At 43.2% G+C, this 22,196-nt stretch overlaps 1 long non-coding RNA gene across 2 annotated transcripts in view; it reads right to left on the reverse strand.

Annotated features, from left to right (window-relative positions):
* LOC141567516 (uncharacterized) overlaps positions 1-22,196 on the reverse strand; it is a 181,128-nt gene that overhangs the window by 81,030 nt on the left and 77,902 nt on the right. For both annotated transcript variants that reach the window (XR_016022107.1, XR_012490193.2), the window contains exon 2: positions 15,440-15,488. This is a non-coding gene — a long non-coding RNA (uncharacterized LOC141567516). The remainder of the gene's footprint in view (positions 1-15,439; positions 15,489-22,196) is intronic.

Consider the following 22,196-nt stretch of genomic DNA (forward strand, 5'->3'; position numbering starts at 1 on the left):
AAAAAAAAAAAAAAAAAAATTGCAGTTGTGTTGCTTTGAAAACTTATTGCACAGCTGGGGGCATTTAAAGAACTTAATTAACAAGCTTTGGCTGCAATGTGCCCCCTCTTTGGGAGGGGGAAAAATCACAGTTAAGATTTGTCCAATTAAATTATAGGAGAGTTGATGGATTCAAAGGGAGAGAAAGAGGTTGGGAGAACACGCTTCCAATTTAAAAAGAAGGTTTTGAGTCTGATGGGAGACCAATACTCTGATTATTTCGGTGCTAAGCTTTTTCTTCAGTTTCCACAAACTCATACGTGCTTAAGAATTTTTAACCCAAATGTAATTATAGGTTTTGATAATCAGGCTTTGGTTAAATAAAGTCCCCTCTTTACTGTGCAAACTGGGATGGAATATGCTGCTGTAAGGAAGCTCCCTCAAAGCCCACTTTTTCTCACCTCCACAGAGGTCTCCACCTCGCCCAGAATCAGTGCCACTTTCTGACTTTAGCGGGCTCTGGCGCTTTGGCCTTTGTGGGTTCCTCCCTCCATAAAAACATATTTTAAATTATATTTTACAATTGCATTGGTATGAAGATCATTGTAATGCTGAATTCATTTTTATAGGCTCTTTCTTATTACATTAATTTTCCATTTTTTAATTTAAAAAGAAATTAAAATTAAAACATTCGAGTGGGCCCCTAAAACTATGGTGGGTCCCAGACTCTATGCCTCATGGGTATGTCAGCTCTGCCTGTAATTTCCCATTATGAACCAAAAGAGGGACATCAGGGGGCCAGCTAAGAACAGGTTCAAAATAACAGTGACGATGACACAATTCACGGCAACGCAATTCATGGGAGCCTACGCGCAGCACTTGTCTCTACAGCAGACTCACCTCCCAGTCCCCCAGCCTGTGCCCACACACACCAAAAAAAAAAAAAAAAAAATGTTATTCTGACATCATTGGCCTGAAAGAATACCCAGTACAGTATGCACTCTTGGAATGATGAGTTTTCTGCTTTTTCCTAAGGGGATGATGCTCAGCCAAAGATAAAAATGCGTAAGGGCAGCAGAGAAAATTCATTTGTATAAGCTGGCCCCCCTACTGTGGAATTTTCAATTATATATATCTAATTATGGCTGTCAGTTGATGGATTCAGAAAAGACATTTTGGTCCCCCCCTCCTTTTTTTTGTCTTTTCGTCATCTCTTCTGTTAGAATGATTATAGCACACTTACACAACTAATTGCCTTACTGCTGATTAGTGATACAATTATGCAGACCCGGCTCCTTGTGTGAACAACCATCTGCAGAGAAAAAAAAAAAAAAGTGACACTATTCAAAAACTATCCATAATTTAACCAATGTTATTCCAATGCACTGAGCCCAGACAATCGTCTAGCCTTCATATTTCATACCCACCCTGGCAAGAGGAGGTTGGGTTTTGTGTGCCCAATTCACCTCTTTAGACACACTGTGAATCAGAAAGAAAGACGAGAGAAGAAAGTACTTCAAATGTAACCCATAGTGGGGAATTGAAGCGTGGTTAACGTCCATTCCTCCTTTGGGTAATTTTTCTTCAAATTTTATACCACTTGGCAATTTTTTGTTTCCTTTCAAACTGCTGAGAAAGTGCAGATGTTTCCACTCCCCAAAGTGGGCTTGGGTTTGCTGGGTTTTTGTGGACTGCTCTCCCCAATCCTTTTCTCTCCTTTTTTCCATAATGTTTTTTTTATTTTTTTAGGGGAAAAAAAAGGAAGAAAAAAAAGAAGGAATTTTAATAGAATTGAAGGACGTGGGCTGACATATGACGTTTCAATCAAGTGTGTTTTGTTCCGTAAGGCAAGGAGTATGGGACATCAGACTCTGAGACCTCAGGGGCCACAGGGTGAGCCCAGGTGGATGGGCACGAGGCTCTTTGCTCCAAGGACTAAACAAAGAAGCTGCTCGGTCTTTCCCAACGTGCAAGGCAGGACCAGCCCTGTCCGCATGGGGGAAAGAAGATGCCAGTTAGAGGGGCACGAAAGTCCAAAACAACGAAGCAAGGGCTAGCTTCTCCTCGAGTTTTAAAGGAAGACTCGAGGTTGTCAGGGCGGAAAAAGTCTCAAGTCTCAGAGTAGCTAGGTTCTCCTCAATTTCGATATTATGTAGTAGCTTTCTAGAGCAGACAAGGGTGCTAGGCCTTCAAGAGAGACACTTAAGAGGAAACCCTCAAGACTTGAATGGCCACGGTTCCTTTATCTCCCCAGCAGCTGACAAGATGACAAATGGGAGCCTGGTCCTGAGAGCTTCATGTGGAGAAGGCTCATCTCACGTCTCCGACAGGGGCTCCCACTCAAAGCACCACTCCTGAAATCCTGGCTTCCCAGAGTGTGCGAGGTCCCCCCACCACCAGACCACGGAAATCAGCCTGGCCTCGCCCGGGCACTCAAGCCTGTAAGCCAGCCATCCCTGCCCTTGCTTTTCTTTCTCTCTCTTCTATTCAGGGTTCTATAGAAAGGAAAGCTTGATAGTCACTGTTGTTCTGTTTCGTTTTAAGGCAGAAACGTTAATCTCCTAGTCCCTCCGAACTCCTTACAAACAAGAAGGTTTTAAAACTAAAACTCTGACAACAGAAGTTTGTCAGGATGATCCCAGTGTGTGCTCTGAAATAGAAAAGGTAAAAGGCACACAGCCCATTTTGTTTCGTGGGGTATTTTTACGATGATAAAACTAAACGTCGGAGTGCAGTTGCTGAGAGCTCACAGCACACCGGCCTGTCTCATGTGCCTCATGCGAATTGCCTCGTGTTGCTCAAACCTTCCAAGGTGGGTACTTTGATTACCCCACGGTCTGGAGGCGGAGCCTGCAGATTAATAGAATAACTAAGCCAGGACACACCGCTAACTGCTGGTGGAACAATGACTGGAACAGAAGCCTCGCACTTTCCACAGCCAGAGCTCTTAGCCACCAAGCACAATCGCCATCTCCTCCTTCCTGTATTCGTTTATGCAGAGAGGACTTGGTAACTCTGCTAACCAGAATTTTGCTTACAACTAATGGAAGGAAAGAAGGAAGGAAAGATGAGGGAGGGAGGCAAGGAGGAGAGGCACTGGTGAAAGGTACAGTGGGCTGATCAGAGCTGCACTGGTGTTTTAGTCCCTGCTCTTCTGCAAGGGCTGAACGACCAAATGACCTGAGGCAATTTGTAAGAATTCTCCACGTCTTCACCGCAGAGCAAGAGATTTGGGAAAGGATGATAGTCTCCTTCTCAAGGAGCCTCTCCCTGCCTGGCTAGCCAATTCCGGGACCTCGGTTTTTAGTGCTTGCATAGACCTCTCCTCTGAGCCACCTGACAGCCCAGCCCAACACCAACTGTCTCCAATCCTCTGATCAGTCCATGGGCACTGGTCTTGCCAAGCCGGTCAGACTGCACGATCTTGGAGAACAAGAACCTTCTCTCTTCCTCCTCCTTTCCTTCCTCTTCCTGCTGCTCCTCCTTCGTCCCTCTTTTCCCTGTAAGGGAAACTCAGTGCCTACTCTGAGTCAGCACAAAGTGTGGTCCCACTGCTGCTAATCGTCCCATCAAAATGCTGAGGCTCAAGAAATAAGCCCAGAGGAAGTAAATACATGCTTGGTTAATTGATCAAAGGCAAAGGGATTACTCGAGAAAAAGGTAAGAGCCATTGCTGGTAGGGGACATGGTGTCTTTGGAGAGTGGCGATTCACACGCAGGGCACGTCTGTGAGTGTGGGTGCTCTGCCTTGTTCTTTATTGCCGGCAAAGTGGGGAAGGATCCTTAATGTCACAGGTACACATGAGACTCATCTGAGTGAATTCTGAGGAGCTCACCCCATTGATTCTAAGTGCCAACGACCCAAGACCCAGCAAGAGCTGACACGTGGCCTGGTGGGCAGAGTTTGATGACAAGAAACCATGCAGAGCTCCCAAGAACAGAGATCAAGAGTTAAGACCCCTACAGATCAAGTGACCTCACACCAAAGCAAGCTTTCATCTTTTTTGAAGAACTGTGGATTCTCAGCCTGGAGCCTTCCTACTCAGAAGAATCAGGAAGAGAGTTCAAGCCCAGACCCCACTTTGTCTTTTCCCGTACAGGCCCCGGGACAGCCAGGCTTGTCTGAGATACTCCTGATGCTCGGGTGACCAGTCAGGTTGCTCAGTGTGGGCAAGTGGGTCTCTGAATGACACTTGGTATCATTACGCACTGGAGATGGGGAAATGTGAAGGCAAACGTTTGGAAGTAAAAGGGGTCTTGGAGGCAACGGAAGGCAACTCCTCACCCAGTGTGGATAAAAATGGACCCACTAGCCTTCTTGGGTTTTGGTTTCATTTTCTTTCTTTCTCTTTGTCATCTCTGGTTCAAACTGAAGAGTCTGGAAGGCTGCTTCTTGACCCTTCATGTCTTCCTCCTCCTGATGTGACAATCAGTGTATCTCAGAGAGCGGAAATGACCCAGCCCCCTTAGTCCGTCCTCCTAGCCAGACAGCAACTATCCAACCACCCATTTAACCATCTACCTGTCCACCCGCTCAGCTATCTATCCATCCAACATCAAATTCATTACTATACACCAGGCATTAGAGTGGGCACAAAAAACAAAATATGGAGTAGAAACTATTCCTATCTTAAAGAACTCTGTGGTCCAGTGGGGATAAAGACCCCACTATATAACCCTCACAATCGTAATACTAAGTGTTAAATGATACAACAGATATGTCCACACTGCTAAAATAATATCAGACTAATGAGCACTTACTATGTTTCTAGCCCCACGCTCAGCTTTTTACGTCCTTATTCTCATTTAAGTCTCACAAGGATCCCATGAGATACGTACTATGATTTCTCTCATTTTACACAGAAAGGAACTTGTTCATATTACGTATCTAAGAAGAGGGAAAATCACTCCTTGAAGCTGAATGGTTTGCCTTTAGACCTTATGCCATTAACCAGTAATCACTGATGAAAAATGAGTCAAAGGGAATTTTCCAAGTTTCCCTAGAGGGTGACATTGATGCTAGGCCTCAAAGCATTGGCACGAAATCACCAGAGAGAGAGAAGGGGAAGGGCACCGCGGGCAGCTGGAAGACAGAAACGGCCCAGTGTGTCAGGGAGGAGCGAGGAGTTCAATACAAGTGGAGTACAGAGTCCACGTGGGCAGCTGGAATAGGACCTAGTGGAAATCACCATCATCATCATCACTGCACCTCAGAGGGCGCCTGTGCTGCTGCCTGCTATAACCACACTTTCGTTATCCCATAGTTCTTACAACCCCATAAGATAAGTATCGTCATGCTCAATGGAGAAATTAAAGCTCAGATATTTTAAATGACTTGCTTAAGGTCACACAGCTAAATAAGCCTTGAGAACAGGAATGATCTGATCCCCAAGTTCATGCTCTTGCAGAGGTTAAGACCATGAGCTCTGAAGTTAGACATCGTGGGACAAAAACCCCAGCTGTGCCACTCACTCGTCGGGCAGCCTTGGGCCTGCTGCTAAACCTCCCTGACCTTCAGTTTCCTCGTCTGGGCGGGGCTAACCATCACTGCTTCCCTCTTATCTGAGTGCTATTTTGACAACCCAATGGGATCAGGTATGGGAATCACAAAGCGAGATGACTGGCACTACATTTTAAAAAGGTTTGCTATTATTGTTATTATTAAGTTGGGGTCCAATTTTCAGGGGCTTCTAAGTGCTGTTTAAAGCAAGAGAAATAAGTGAATGTTCATGAGAATAAAGAGTCCTGTGTTTGATGACAGAGAAGTTGACAGTCACCACCACTTGGCTCCAGCTCAGGAGAGGAAAAGGAACAGCTTTAACCAAAGGCTTTGTTGGCTCCAAGAAGCTACAAACTTCTCTTATGATCCTGAAACAGCTCTCAAGCTCTCCCTTAAATGTCCAGTGAGCAGCTCTGGGGCATTTTGACCTTGGCCCAGGGATGATGCGATGGGCCTCTCTGTGCCAGGCTCAGCCTCAGAAGGGGGAACATTGCCTTATGAGGAAGCATGTGCTGCCTGGATCTTAGATTCCTGGTCAATGAAGCCTCAAGGCTTCACGTTCTTCCATGGCGCTGATTCAGCTTCACCTGAATCCCCCAGCCTCCAACTTGAGAGGCCCGGTGCTCTCAAGCAGATGTGGGCTTTCTGTGTCAAGTGCGTGCCAAGTGTATGCAACAGGAAGACATGTCAGTCTATTCGTATTTTCTCCATGGGAGAATGTCTGTTACAATGCAACACAATTTTATCCCAATCAGCACACCCTGCCACCAAGTCATGGGTCCAAAAGATCTATACAAGAACAGCCAGATACACCTTGATTCATTCATCAAGAGGATACTTCCCTTCTGTGTATCTACCCAAAAAATCTGAAAACATTTATTTGTAAAGATATATATACTCCGATGTTCACTGCAGCATTATTCACGGTAGCCAAGACATGGAAACAACCAAAGTGTCCTTCGATAGATGATTGGATAAAGAAGACGTGGTACATAAACACAACGGACTATTACTCAGCCATAAGAAAAGATGAAATACTGCCATTTGTGACAACATGGATGGATCTTGAGATTATTATGCTAAGGGAAATAAGTCAGACAGAAGAAGTTGAGAACCATCTGACTTCACTGATATGTGGGATATAAAACAGAAAGCAACAAAGGAACAAGACAAAGAAACAAAAACTCATAGACACAGACAATGGTTCAGTGGTTACCAGAGGGTAAGGGGGGAGGTAGAAGAGGGAAAGGGGGTCAAATATATGGTGATGAAAGGAGAACTGACTCTGGGTGGTGAGCACACAACGCAATATACAGAGGATGCATTATAGAATTGTACTTGAAACCTATATAATTTTACTAACAAATGTCACCCCAATAAATTGAATAAATACTTTTTTAAAAAGAGGGTACTTGTCCCTCACAACAAGTGAGGTGGAGCATTATCTCTGCTTAGCAACATCTCATTTCTGGGGTTGAAGCTGCCACGACCACCATACTGAGAAGACAGCTGTCTTGGTTTGAGCTTCCCCCAGGAACAACTCAACGTCTAGGGTTCACGTACAGGTAATTTATCTGGGGGTGCAGAAAGTCCCAGTAGAGGAGAGGGAAGTGAGCTAGGGAAGGGAAGGTGGCTGAGAGAGGCTGTGTCATCCACCCGGCTACCACTGTGGGCAACTGAAGGGAAACTCTAGAAATGGTATAAAGCACAGGACTCAGAACGATCCCACCTTAGCTGTGACAGAGCTGGGGTATTTGAACACCAACTGGAGAGCTGTGTGAGAGCTGCTTCTGCAGGCGGTTAGCTCGCTAGCACTTTGGGCCTACCTCCTGGGCAGCATGGCTTCATGAGCTGTTGGAGGAAGCCCCCAGGCCTGCGCAAGCAGACAGTTGGAAGAGAGCCAGAATGTGCTGGAAGAGTAAGATCCTGAGGGTGGGGACAAGCAGGGGCAGTGCCTGCCGCGCTGACCACGGTGCTTTCTTCTCACCTTCTTTACACAAAAACGTCCTACAACAGCTTGCTCATCCAGAACTCTGTTGTTGAGCTGCCTCAGATACACACTAAAGCCCTTATGCCATATCATTAACAGTAATTGTTTATTCATATCAGAGCTTTCCCCAGAGCCTGTTTACTCATGGGCATAATATTAATAACTTCATTGATACAGGAGATTATGAGCCATGAAAGGAACAGGAAGTGGCAATTGCCCTGTGACGTAGTGATTCTACTTCGTGCACGTTGCCCTATATAAATACACCTGCGTGTGCACAGAGATATAGGAATAAGGATATTAAATACTGCTTCATTTGTAACGAGTATTTTTGTAGAAACTGGAGACACCTTGATGTCCATCAACAGGGAAAGGCAGTGAGATCCTGCAGTTGTAAAAAACGACAGAGCTCTACATATACTAACATGGACAAAATTAATGATATAAGTGAAAAACTTTTGCTGCAGATTATTATGTGATTTCCATTTATATAAAAGTCTTGTGTATATGATATATTAATTCATCATTACATAAAATAACATGTATACATGTGTAGATGTATGCTACAAGACTATGGAGGACACGTGTCAAAATGTAATGGGTTATTTCTGGACCGGGAATAGAAAACGGTTTGAGGGGGAACGTTCTCTTTCTTAATCAATGTATTGTTTCAACCACTTACTCTGAACGTGTATTCATGTACTATTTATGTAATTAAAAACATGAGTGACAGCTGACATCTTTTCACTAATCCAGAAGACTTTTAACAAGCAATCAAATCAGCAAGAACATCTAAAATCTCACAGCTGTCAAGGTCATTTAGTGTAGGGAAAATGAACACACACCTTCATGCCCCCTGAGGATGTTGTTACAACCGAGCGCAAAGCAAGGGTGGTATTCATGCTTCACTCTCAAGGAAGTATTGAAATATTGTCAGAATTGGCGTTTGAAAGACAGCAGATGATGGGATGCAACCTAGAAAAATGTCCACCAAAAATAGGCCAGACTACAAAGATAAAGGACCAGATGCAGAACGGACAACAGTCAGCTGCATATAAAATGCGCTTATACAGACCAGATATTTGCCCAGCAATGCCAAGTGCGGGAGGGGTTACTGCAGGAACTTTCCTGAAAGCTGCAGGCTCAACTAGACACACAGTATTGTGTCCAGCGATCTTCTGGTCGTGATATGCTGGCTGTGGGGTAAGGGTGGAAGGGACCCTGACTCGTCACACTTCTCACGTCCCTGGTGAAAATATTCCCCCCAATGGCTGATTTCAAGACCAGGGATGCTGAGGAGCACACTATTCTCTAATGTTCCCTCCATACAGACGCAACAGATGTAAATAACTTGAAGATGTAAGTGTGTATACAACCAGTAAAAAGTAGTAAAATAGTTAAGATGTGATTAGTTTGAGTAGGACTACCGTTGTTTTTAATACGATTCATTTAATTGTGAGTTTGTATCATTTAAATTTTAATAACGGTTGTGTTTAAAAAACAATTTGCAAAATCCCTGCAGTTTTGACAACCAGCTCTCGAGCTGGTAGGGGCCGGCTCCAGCACACCACTGACGGTAGGAGCGCACAGATTTCTATCTGGAACATTTCCACAGAGGATACTTCAAGGAAGGGGCCAAGTAGATGCTAATCAGAATTACAGAAAACACCGTGTTTGGCTCTAGAAATATAAACAGACAGATTGTGTTTTTGCAGCAGCCTACACAAGTTTTGGTCAGAGCAATGCTCCCTTATTCCCCCAAGCAACTTGTCTGAGCAGGAACGCTAGAAAGGAGTAGAATTTCCCTTCTAGTGGAGAGAAGATTTGACTTCTGAGGTCTGATATTGCAAGAAAATTCATACCATGTCCAATGCTAAAATGGCCTGCCTCAGAATGCTCTCAGAGCCAGCGTTTTATCTCCCAGCAAGCAGGATGTGACTGCTGCTGTGAATGCACTGCAATATTTCCCCTTTTATTCAGTCTTTCCAGAATGAGGAGTCCCTGCTAACATTACCTTCCTCGCCAGTACTGTTTGGGTTCTTGTATTAATTTATTTACTTCCTTCCTTCCTTCATGATCACTATCTTTATTTAAGCATTTTAAAAGTGGGGTTATCTTCTAGGCTATATAAAAAAATGGAGAGGTTTATAAAACAACCAAACCCAATGGTATTACGTTTACTCATTTGGAAAACGGAGCGGAAGAAGCGCTACCCCACCCAGTCACTAAAGGACCACTTTAGCTCGAAAAGCAGATGCATTTTGGTTCCACGTTTTTATGCAGTTAAAACATAACTGATTGCAAGTGAGGAGAGAAAGCAGGAAGGGGAAGGAGTGAGACCCCAGCACCTGGGGCTTTCTCAGTGTCTGATAAATGCCAGATTTACTGCTAAAGTGAGATTGATAAAAACTAACTAAATCACAGCCACACTTGGGGCTCACCTCATTTATTTTTCCATCCCCCCCACCCCCAAAGGAACGCAAAACATGGAACTCAAGTCAGGCATGACCAAACTTGAAGCATTTGACTCTTCCGTCCTGCTGCCAGCACAAGTCCCTGTGATTTGGGCAGATTGTGGGGAAGGTGGGGGAGGGGTACAGGGCAGGCGTGGGGGTGGGAAGAGATGCTTAACTGGCCATGCTTTGGGAAGGAAGGAGCAGAGGGGCTGGCCAGCTCAGCGCAGTCTTTCATGAATAAACACTCTAATTGGGGACATCACAGATAATGGGGCTGACTTCTTTCACTGGAGGGCTGGATCATGCTTTGCTAATTGGATATTCCTGGGGTGGTAGAGGCACCCGCACTGGCCCTCACTGATTGCTGCTTAATGGGGTTTTAGTGGTTCTATTCCAGACTGATCCAGGGAGCCCCACTAAGGAAAGGGAGCCCAACACCCTTCCTGAAATGGCATTGGAAGGAAGCCCAAGGTCTGGGAAAACATGGGGTGCCACCAGGCTGCACAAGCACACGGGGCCTTCCTGAGCTGGTGCCACCCCAGCCAGTCCCTAGTACTGACCCCTTCCCTGTGGGTGTATTTGATCTGGGAGATAAAGTACCCTCCTGCACCAGGTCTTTGCACAGAACACATACAGGGAAAGCCAGGCTCAGGAGGCCAGCAAAACATCTTGATGGCTCTTCATATAAAAGGCAGGCAGACAAAGCTGATTCAGAGTTTCTGGATTTGAGCCAGGAGGATGCACCATTGTTGGAAGTTGGTGCTTCCAACCTGCCCACAGGGGGAGGGTGGCACTCACAGCAGAGGCCACAGGAAGTAAGAGCTTCAAAAGCAGAAGGTGGGCTGATGTTTTGGAGATGGATTCACCCCTCCTTTTCTGGGCTTCAAGGCCACACGGGAGTCCTTGGCCTGTCCTAGCAAATAGCCTGGGGGACAGAGGGAAGAGGAACCGGGGAAAAGACGGGACAGGAGAAAAGGAGGAAGACCAGGAGAAGGAGAAAGAGGAGGAGGAAGAGGAGGAGACCGCAAGAGATCTTTCTACACCAAAACTCAAGTAAATTCCTTGCCAAAAATTAAGTTCACAGCACATGAAGCAAAGGGGAGCTGCCCTGGCCAGAGCCGAGAGCATACCCTGTCCCACAGAACACCAGTTTCCCTTCCCACAAGAATGCAAGACTTCTTTCTTGATGAAACTTACAGATAATTCAAGGACTGCCCTCGGCTTATACACACTCATAAGCAGTGGCCTGCTCAGCTAATCCCCGGTCATTGTCTTGTTTGTAGGAGATGGGACTCTCTTCCTGGACCTCAACTTCTCATTTCACTCCTGTGCGGACGACTTGGGTTCCTTGAGTAAAAGGCATCCTGGGTGAAGCCTTACCTGCCACCAGGTCCCAACATGGGCTGCACACGTGGACAGCTGAGAGCTGACATTAATTTTCATCTGACAGTATCGACCATTTATTGGGCCCTTTCAAGATGCTCAACACTGTGCTACATTTTTTACCTACAGACCTCATTTAATCTTGCCAAGAGTCTATGAGGGCAGTACTATAGTTAGCTCCATGTTACAGATGGGACTACAGACTTCACACCCTCAGTAACAGGCCAACCTAGAACCTGACCCCCGCTTCATTTGATCCCAAAGCTCTTGTCCTTATCTAGGGTGCCACAAGCCCTTCCCTGAATGTCACCCTGTTCAACATTTCTTTCCTGAAGACAACTGACCAGATAGGAGATGGCCTGGACTCACCATGCAGAACAGCAAGGAAACTCGTTTAATTTTCGTAGAAATGGTAAGAACGGATTCCTAATAAAGGATACATTTCTTTACTAGGACTGCACCCTCTTTTTCTAGATGGACTGAAAACTGGTCTCTTCCCAGAAACCTGAAATGTCCACGGTCAGCAGCAAAGACGACTTGCTGATGACCCCAGGCAAACTGCTTAAGCCTTCAAGCTCTGATTTTCCCCACGACATAAAATGACCTATAGGAATAGATGTCTTCTAAGCTCTACATTGACGATCAGGAATTCTATATGTGTTCTAAGAAGAGTTTGCTATCTCCTGTGTAGTCCTTCTGCTGTAGCCAAGAGAACTGGTTAGAGTATCAGGGTTCTTTAAGGGTCATGTTTACCAGTACGTGTCATTTTTATTCTTTCTTTCTCTTTGCTCTCCCTCTCTGTTTCCTTGAGCTATCTATCTCCTGGAATCCTTGATACAGCTCCATCTGGCTCATTCGTTATTCATGAATTAACATGTGTTTTGCACACAGTCACCTTTTAACAACTGTTCCAAAGTAACCATAGTGTAGCAACAAAGGTTTCCGTGTTTGATCATATACACCATCAGTCAAAAATATCTGAGCATGCATCCCAAGATAGCTGTTTACTTACACATATTTACATTAAACTATATACACAAATACACATTTCATAACAAACATAAAACTAGAAAGTAAAAAGTCCACACATATTTTCACCATCCCCTACTTGGGGCCAGCTTGTCTCTTTTGAGAAATTCCCAGTATGTAGGATGGTAGAAGGCCGCAGACCCTTCGAGCTTGGAGAGCAGACATTTGAGAGTGAACAGGTGCTCAACAAGAGGGTCTGTGACCACGAGTTCACAGACATGCAGCGAGAGAGAGACAAAGGGAGGCAGGCCTGGATTCTTTGAGGGAGGCCACACATCCAGACTTTTATGGAAATTGTACTAATTTTTATCATCAGTTTGCTTTTTGGCATCATACTGTGGACCGAATTCAAAGACTTCTAAGAACCAAAGATGGCCCATGTCCTGCCGGTTTGTCACCTGTCCTACAATCTAGAGGCAACCTTTTGCAGCTTCTTAAAACCCAAATTCTCCAGGGAGCTGTTGCATTAAACTGGATTAGCTCTTTTCACCAGAGCGTGAATAAATTTGACAAGTATAATAGGTAATGGTGGAGAAGACAGAAAACTGTAATAAGAGCCAGAGACACGGAGAGATCCCAACAGAGCAAACCACAGATACCCAGATGCCCACGGAGGGGATCCTGAGTCACAAGTACCCTGCTACCCCAGGGTTTGATGGTGGGGCAGAAGTATCAGCCCTTCCACAAATGCTTTTCTTCTGTCGCTTTAGGTTGTGGTGAGTTCCCTGAACTTGAGAAGCTAAAAGGGCCCACTTTGATGCCCTAAACCTTGGAAGTCTCTGTTTCCTCCGGAGTGACTTGGAGAAGCCCAAACACCTTCCCACACCCGCTTCAATACCCCAGTGGCCTCCCTAGCACCAGGTGGCCTGCTTTCTAAGATTTGTTAAGGGAGGGGCATGTAAAACATATGCTAATGAATGAATATAAATGAGGCAGATAGAGTTGTAATGAGGATGTCTAGAGACAACTCAAGGAGACAGATACAGGCTCAGGAAGAGGGAGAGGCAGAAAGGAAGTGAGACCTCAAGAGATCCAGGGAGGCCCAGGGGGAAGAAAGGGCTCCTGTGAAGAAAACACATGAGAAAAGAGAAACCGTGTGCAGAGAAAGCATCCTACTACTGAGCAAAACTACAAGATGAAGCTCAATATGGTGTCACTCAATTCAATGGACATATTAACTCGGAGTGTGCCAAGCAACACATAATCCTAAGGCATTCCTATACGCCAAGCTTGGTTGACACATGGAAAATATGTGATGTGTTTAAGACCCACAACATCCCTAGGAGGTAGGTGCTACTATTATCATCTCGATTTTACAAATGAGGAAACTGAGGCACAAACATGCTAAAGTCACCAGCCCAGAGTTGCACGGATGGCAGGTGGCAGGTCTGGGGGCTGGGATCTGAGCTGGGTGTCCTCCAGGGCCTGCTACTCTGCACAAGAAGATTCTCCACCAGCTGCAGAGGACGCACGGTGGAGATTCAGGCGGGGTTTCCATCCTCAGACACAACGCCCCTTTAACATCACCACTTTTTCTTTCCTGCCAACTAGTATTATTGCGCAGAGTGGGGCTGTGAAATGGCCACTCCTCTGGGAGACAATGTGTTGGTTTTTCAGCACCGTGGGCAACCTCTAGGGACTGAGAAGGGTTTCCCGCCCAAGAATTCTCTGGTGTATTGGTTAACCATTGTAGCGTGTTAATGACACGCTTAAAATGGGGTTTAAAAAATCAACGCAGCACAAAGTCATATTTGAGATCTGCTCATTTAGAAGACTAATATCCCCTCCAGAAGCACAGAGATTCATCAGCCATGGTAAATATTTGTTTGGACAAATTTTAAGTTGAGGATTACTTGATTGATAGATAATTGTTTCCAACGTTAGCTAAATACTCTCAGCTGTGGTTGTCGCATCTCGAATCGATGTGTTCTCTTTTTCTGCTTTCCTTCTACCTATCTCTCTCATTTCTTTAAAAAATTGTGAACATTATTTTATTATGACCAGCTCTTGAGTTGATTTCTTCACTAAGGAAAAAACACAACTCCCTTTTTATTGCGAAGGGACTCAAGGTATCAGAAACCCCCGAGGAAAGAGTTTGGGGCTGGACCCCACAAGACCCTGATGACGTCAAGACGTGCATCCTGCCTGCTGAGCCAAGCTCTGGTCCAGTCCCTTGTTCTACGGGAACTCGCGGTGCCATTCCTCCTTCCTCCTCAGTCAACCTGCTCACTTTCCAGGTGAGATGCTCAAGGCCCAGAGGGCTGATTGCCCCGTGAGTCCCAAGGGCCTTTAAGCCCTAGAAATCTATATACACACATATATACAGACACACAAGCACATACACACTTCCCGTTCTAGGAGTTACAAGAGGAAAAGATGAACACGGGTTAAGGTCAGGAAAGCTTCTTAGAGCTGGTCTTGAACAATTAGGTTGGTTTTTAAATGAAGAAACAGAAGGAATAGGAGAAAGTATTGATCAATTCTTCTCCATTTGGGATAGTGACTGGATGAGAAGAGAAATATTGTTTGCTCCATGTGCATAAGTCCGATTCTTATTAGACCTACTTCCTACTTTCAATTCCCTGGCCTGTAGTCCAGTGCTTATTTCCATGGTTCCTTTACAAATAATAAATATGATTTCAAAGGCTAATTAATATAGCAATCTCTATTTCCATTTATTCCTCACTTCTAGAAAAGTTAGTGGCCCGGCAAAAAAAAGCTAGATTTTCTTAAAGGTAATTTGTTCAAACATGTCTCTTGTTACTTTTTTTTTTTAATAATAAGTTTAAAAATCTATTATTATGGAGTAATTGCTCATCAAATTTCTTCTTAAAAGTCAAAGCAATTTTCAAATTATAAAGAACTTCTCAAATGTGTCTAGATAATTATGAGGCTGCATTTTACATAGTTCCCGTACCTCCGTAGGCTGCAGGGCCTGGTATAACCTTTGCCTCTGGAGCCCAAGATTGCACCACCTGTGTTCACATGTAAAGCACCATGCGATACCTGTTAACCATAAAGGCGGACCTCGGAGACACTGAGGGGTCAGTTCCCCACCACCGCAATAAAACGAGTATCACAGTAAAGCTAGTCTTACCTCACCTTTTTGCTGGTGCAGGGTCTTGCCTTCAATGTACAGAAATTGCAACATCTGTGAAGGGCAATAAAGAGAAAAGCAATAAAATGAGGTGTGCTTGTATAGCAATTCTGGGGTTATATACATATGGAAATTACCTATCGGCTTCCTATAACATCAGCTGTTAGGACCCATGATTTTCTCCCAGTCGAAGTTACAAGGATGATAAAATTGCATGATTGATAGACAGAGAGATTGATAGATAGGCTATGACTTCAACCAACCCACCCCTTCTTGGGAGAGTGAGATGGTTAAAGGCCCCTGGAGAGCTGGAATCTCCACAAGATTCTCAGCAGGCATCAGCAGAACAGCTAGTTCCATCCTTTGGGGCAAGACTTTTGTGACTCGTAGCTCTCTCCACAATTCTCTCACCAAAACTGAAAACTGGAAACTAAATATGACTTTGAGGTACTTAGCCCCAAATTTAATCTACCGAATAGCATCCAAGTAATTCTGATTTTTTACAATTGTAGATGTTATGTGTACATAGGAACCTGAATATCTGTGGGCTTTCTATAAACACTGAAATAATGGCCAATTTTGGATTCTCTAGGGTTGTGAACTGATTCTAGGAAATATGAGAACTGATGAAAACTTGTAAGGATTCCTAACATTGACGTGTGTGTGTGTGTGTGTGTGTGTGTGTGTGTGTGTGTTTTCATTCCTACACACGGGAAGTAGTGCTCACACACACATTTACTGCCCATTAGTCTCCCTTTTTCTATTCAATTCTGTCATGTGAATTTTGGTCTCCAGGGTTTGCATCCTGGGATCTCCTGGGCACTGCCAGGGTCCTGGGTCACCTAAAAGCTGTTTCCCTGACACCTAACCAAAGAAGACACCTAGAGCCCCTAGGAAAATGATCTGGTTCGCTTTAAACACTGCTTCTCTCGTCAGTATTCTCAACCAACCAATACAGTTGCTGGCTGTGATCTGCTGCCTTTCAACTTGGAATAAAATACATTACTTATGCAGCGAATGTTTTTAATGTAACAAAGCAAAGGAATAAAAATGCCTTACAACAGTTTTATTAAAAACAAATTCCCACAGTAAATACATATACACTCCGCTTCTGGGAGCAAAATAGCCAAGGACATCACTGCTAAGTGCTCTGGGAAGTGCTTATAAATTACTTGAAATAAAAAACATTGTTGCCTGGACATCAGGGATGAAATGCTGTAGTTTGTAATAAATTAACACAGAACTTTACTTCCCCTCCTCGAACAAAGCAGCCATTTGTCTGAGTAACCCACATTCAGCTGTGAGTTATATTTTCACAACTCCAACTGCATTCATTTGCAAATTATTCTGCAGTTTTAATGCTCAAGTTTTAAATACCTTAAGAACTAATAAATAAAGCAAAGTAGAGCAAACAGTTGGCTTGCAGTTTAAAAACTGCCCCAATTTCTGCTTTTCTTTTGGCTTTTTTTTTCCTTTCAAAGTTATTTATTTATTTTGAAATGCATAAAGTTTCTTTAAACTACATTAAAAACAACAAAAGGCTAAAATGTATTTGGGGAGATAGTCAGACCAGAGAAGTTTCCATAATTCCATCAACTGTGAAGGTAGTTCACTGGTACTCGTTTTACACTTTTAAGACTTTGCTTCTACAGATACTTTAATTTAGTGACAGAATAATTTATAACTATCTTTGAGGTTTTTCCCATTGTGTGTAACTTTTGTTTGCTAGTCTTGGAATTGGTTAGATTTTTTTTTTTCCTTCCTCTCCCTCTCTCTCCTAGACTTTGTCCAGAAAAAAAAAAAAAAATCTCAAAAAGAAAAGTCGTGTCACTTCCCTTGAATTATTTTGATTATGAAACAAAAACTCTGCAAGAAAACTCTTCAAACCTGTTCTGTAAAACAAAATGAACCGCTTTCCAGGTTCTTGAAAGAAAAATTTGATAGAAGCATTTATAGATTCAATTTGAGGTCTTGAAGGTTATTTTTGTGGCCAAAAAGGGGGGAGAGAAAAAAGGCCGGTCCCCTTGTGCAGAGTTACTGGCTTTGTTAGATTTCTTTGCATTGTTTTAAATAAGGTCTTGTGCAGCCAATTGCACTGGATAAAAAGTAATGTCACCATTTTCAGGAAGCGATTTGAGGAGGAAAACTCTTCAGAAGCATGTTATTTTCAGAAAAGTGCCTCATAAAATATTTTTATAAAGTCGGAGTTGAAATCATTTAAAAATCATTCTCTTTTATAAATCTGTTTGGAGAAAGCTCTTTTGATCCCCTCTTTCTTCTGATCCTCTTTTATTTTGCTTAGAGGTAAACAACATTTGCCTCATTTAAACAAAGGCATTTGGCATTGTGGTTCTTATAGTTTTCCAGTCACCCTATGGCAATTCATCACACGGATAAAATAAGGATACTTTGCATCCAAGACATTTATCACCTCCCAGGAAATGTTTGTTGTTTTTTGCCTTGGTTTTTTTTGTTTTGTTTTGCTTTTTTTACTCCTTCTCACCCCTACCCCCACCCCGAGCTGCGGGGGGGATTGTTTTAGGACCTTTCAAAGTCTTTTGTGAAGACTGGACCCAAGTCCTTCTGCGGAGAATAAGAAATGCTTGATTACGTGCACTGCAAAATGGGAGATATTCCCAAATTCCCTTTTAATGAAGATGTCTAAATAGCCATTGCTTTAAAGAGAGATATTTCCAACAGTTTAAAAATAAGATGATTTAAAACTTCAACAGATACCCCACCCGACCTCTCCCCGACCCTGGGAGTGGGGGGCAAAGGGGAGTCACCTGTCACCTGGGGAGGGGAATGGACATTAGTAACTAACTCCCTAAGAGGCAGATGGGGAAGGGTACCCCAAACAGAGACAGGATGCAGAGGTAATCACAGGACCACAGAGGTTAATAAGGCTGTGGGCTTCAGTGAAGAGGAAAGGCTTGTCTAGTTAGCCAGGTCATTTCTGTAAATGCATACACCTTTGTCATTTAAAAAGAACACTCGGTGACTACCGGTTTGATGCAGTTTGATTCTCTAACCATCCAAGCCTGATTAAAAGCATTTGCTTAGGCCCTAAAGATTTCATAGCTGGCCACCCATCTGGTGTTAGGCTTGAGTCCGTGAAAATCCCTCAGCTTAGCACTGAATATTCTTTTTCAAGATGTTTAAGTAAAAGGGCTGACATTAGCATATGTTCCCCCCAAGTGTCCTGTTGAACTTTCTGCCGGGCATTACCCTACCATGGGCTGTTTGGATGCTGTCCAATGAGAGATTGGCTTGGAACTGTAAAATTAGCCATCTGCCTATTAAAAATGTAACCAGCTGCATCCGATGAAACATAGTGACTATTGAAATGAACTCATCCGGGAGAGAACTCGCGTCCCCTGCTTGGACATTTTTCCAATCCACTGCTGGACTGAGATACTCCACAAGCAAAGAGCCTCCGTCCTTGTTTGGTGGGAAAATGGCATGACTCAAGAATGAAGAAAGCTTACGGGTTTGTTTTGTTGCTCAAGTTCTGGCATTTCTCAGGTTAACTTGGACCTCAAGTGCAGAATTCTCTGTTTCTTTGCTGCTTATTTAAAGCACCTCCCTACTGCAGGGGAGAAAAAAGAAATAAAATAAATGAGCAAATTCCAAATATCTCTCCCTTCCTTTAAGATGTTATGTTCAGATATCCTATCCCAAATCCTGGGTATTTCTAATAAACCTTAATAACCAAGCCTAAAATACTCTAAGCAGCACATAATAACTTAAAACAGAGAGCTGGAGCCATAATTACTCCTGCAAGAACCACCATTTCAGCAGATTTGAGGCATTCCATATTTACTCCAAGGTCTGTTTATTAAAAATGAGAACTTTCAATAGTCTGCACTATTTTTTCTAAAGCCTAATGGAGCATTAAAAAATAATTCATTAACTAATTAGCAAAACTGTGTTTATTTACAGTATATAAAATGTTTCTATCAGGAAAATAACACACCATAATACAGCGTTGTGTTGACAGAAAAACATCTGCAGCTTAATTTAATGCATTTACTAAATGACGAGAGGAAATCAAAGGATGTTTAAACAGCTACTTTTCTGCCTGTGATTTTCATTTTTCTCTCTTCAGGTCGCAGACACCAAGATGGCCCCCTGGGCAGCTGGAGCTGCTTTCAAAGGTGCACAGGACAATAATCTTTACACAATTATGGACGTATTGGTGCTGTGAATAGTTTGGACCTGGTGCTAGTTAAAACTGATAGGTCCAACAGTATGGCTGTACACCTGAAACTAATATAAAATAATACTGAATGTCAACTGTAATTGACAAATAAAAAAACAAAAACATGAAAAAAAAATGATGGGTCCATATACGTGTCCTAAATACAACTGCTTCAAAGCCACTGAGGGCTGTTAGGGTGAATCATATGAAACTTTTCTGGTCAAAATTGGTCAAATGCTGACAATGTAATTACTTGCAACCTAATATTTCGCATTTGGACTTAGTATCTTTCTTTCATTCTCTTTTTCTGCTTTCCTCCCTCCCTTATTTCCTTCCTTCCTTATTTTGCTATAGGCAGAATTTTTACAAACATAAATAATTAAGCTCAAAGTGAGTATTAATCGATACATTTGCTTACTAGATTCTCCTTTTTAATAGGCATTTTGCTAGGTTCATTTTCCCACTAAATCTCTCTTCTCCGCTGCTCCTGCCTGAAATCTCTCAGAAGGCAAAGGGTATTCTGTTTGTAGGTTTGATTTCCTTATCGTCACCCCAATATGAAATCCAAAACAAAAGAGATAGCAGTAATCGTATTATGCACAATGCAGATAGATGTGTAAATTATGACCTCTCAGGAAGGAAAATTATAGCATGAAAAAAAAATAACTCCCACAACAAAACATGCAATTGTGATGTTTTGAGAATTTGTTCTCCCTTCACCTAGACCGAAAGCACAGAAGGACCTCAGGAATTACAAAATAGACTAGGAAAAAAAATCCGTTTTCCCCATAACACCCAACTGTAGCCTGTCTACCCTTATTATAAGTGTGCAGTAATAACAACAAAATGTTTAATTTTCAACTCAGCTCTGCAGAGTCCATCTTTGCTGCCTTCTTACGGTAGAAACCTGGATATATAATCGCCATAAGGCAATTTCACCTGTTTTAGATGCAAACAATTCCTAAGACTTTAAAGGTATACAGCACAAGTAGAATATATCACAGGTCTGTTTAAAATTAGATTTAAAAACTTCTAGTTCAGCAAACTGCACTTACTGGCCAGAATTGTTTTACCTATGTCCCTTCACACACAAGGAGTTGTGTCATTTGTAGGTATTAACTCACAGCACTGGTATCTGTTGTGCAGTTATCTGAGTGAAGCCATTCTGTGCTACTGTGGGTTGAGTATGGACTTTGGTTTGGTTCCCTGTGTGGGGCTGGCTTAGGGAACCATCCACGTAACTAACTAACCGCCACAATTTCCTCTCCCCATCAGCTTGAGGTATACTGTTAAAATAGCATTCAAATATCTGTTGCTTTGCACCAGAGTTCCACTTGATCAGAAACTTAGAAATTACTTAGCCAGTCAAATGTTCTACACAACCCCGCATGTGACCTTGGCAGGCAGTGCGTGTGGATGACATTGCTCTCACTGACCTCCGCACAGACTCAGAGGCCCCAGCACACAGACCGTCAATCAGAATTGGCTCAACAGACGAAATCCGTTAGCTGAAACTGACAGATCAAATCAAAGGCTCCACTATCAGTTTGTCCAGTGCGGCCTCAATTAACCGCCTCCTAAGTGATCAACCCCTTCAATTAAGCAGGTTTGTTTCTCTCCTGGCTGTCCTCTAGCTTTAGGGGAAAGGGATATATGGAAACAAACAAACAAACAAACAAACAAACAAAGCAAGTATATATCGTGGAATTACTCCATCTGCGCGTTACCCCTCCAGGCCTGGGCAGTGCAAAGTGCTGTTTAGACTGACAACCTAAACCACATTTGTTTTCGCACTATACCTCACTTCCAGTAGACTCAGACACTTCGGAAAGAGTAAATACACACATTTATATATTTATATATATTACTATATGTATACACACATATATATGATATGTAGATGACATATACATCATATATAACATATTTATATATACATATACATATATATACACTAAAGAATTAAAAACTAAAACCAAAAGAATTATCTGAAAGGACTCACATCATTTGATTTCATTTGCATTTGGGCCACGAACAAAATGCTTTAACCAGTGAGCGTACTGTCCCACACGGTGCCCGGGCACTTTCCTGTGAAAACGGCAGTGTTGTGTCAACCTTGGTGTCACGCAGCCTCGCGCCTCCACACCCTCTGCTACCCGACTACTGGATCTCTGCAGATGATTTGCCTGCATTGTTTCCTCAGCCCCGGTGCGCTTGCATAGACTATACTCCCTTCCTGGACTATGCTGTCTTCTCTGCCTTGTTTACTTCTACTTATTTCTCAGGCCGCAGTTCAGGTACCAGTCTCCTCCGTGCCTGACTGATACAGGCTGGGCACGCTGCTCTCTCCCCTAGGGATAACTGCAGAATCGCGCTGTGAAGCGTGGGTATGAGTGAACTCCACTTGCTAGCTGTGACTCTGTGGGTAAGTCATTTAACTGCTCTGTGCCTTGGTTTTCCCACCTGTAAAATGGGGATAAGAGCAACTAACTGAAGGTTAAGAGCATAAGCACATACAATGAGCTGAGAACAGCAAATAGTGTTGAGAAACGTTAGCTGTT

Source organism: Rhinolophus sinicus, chromosome 8, assembly GCF_057876585.1.
Source record: "Rhinolophus sinicus isolate RSI-liver-muscle chromosome 8, RSI-T2T, whole genome shotgun sequence".
Taxonomy (NCBI): Eukaryota; Metazoa; Chordata; class Mammalia; order Chiroptera; family Rhinolophidae; genus Rhinolophus; species Rhinolophus sinicus.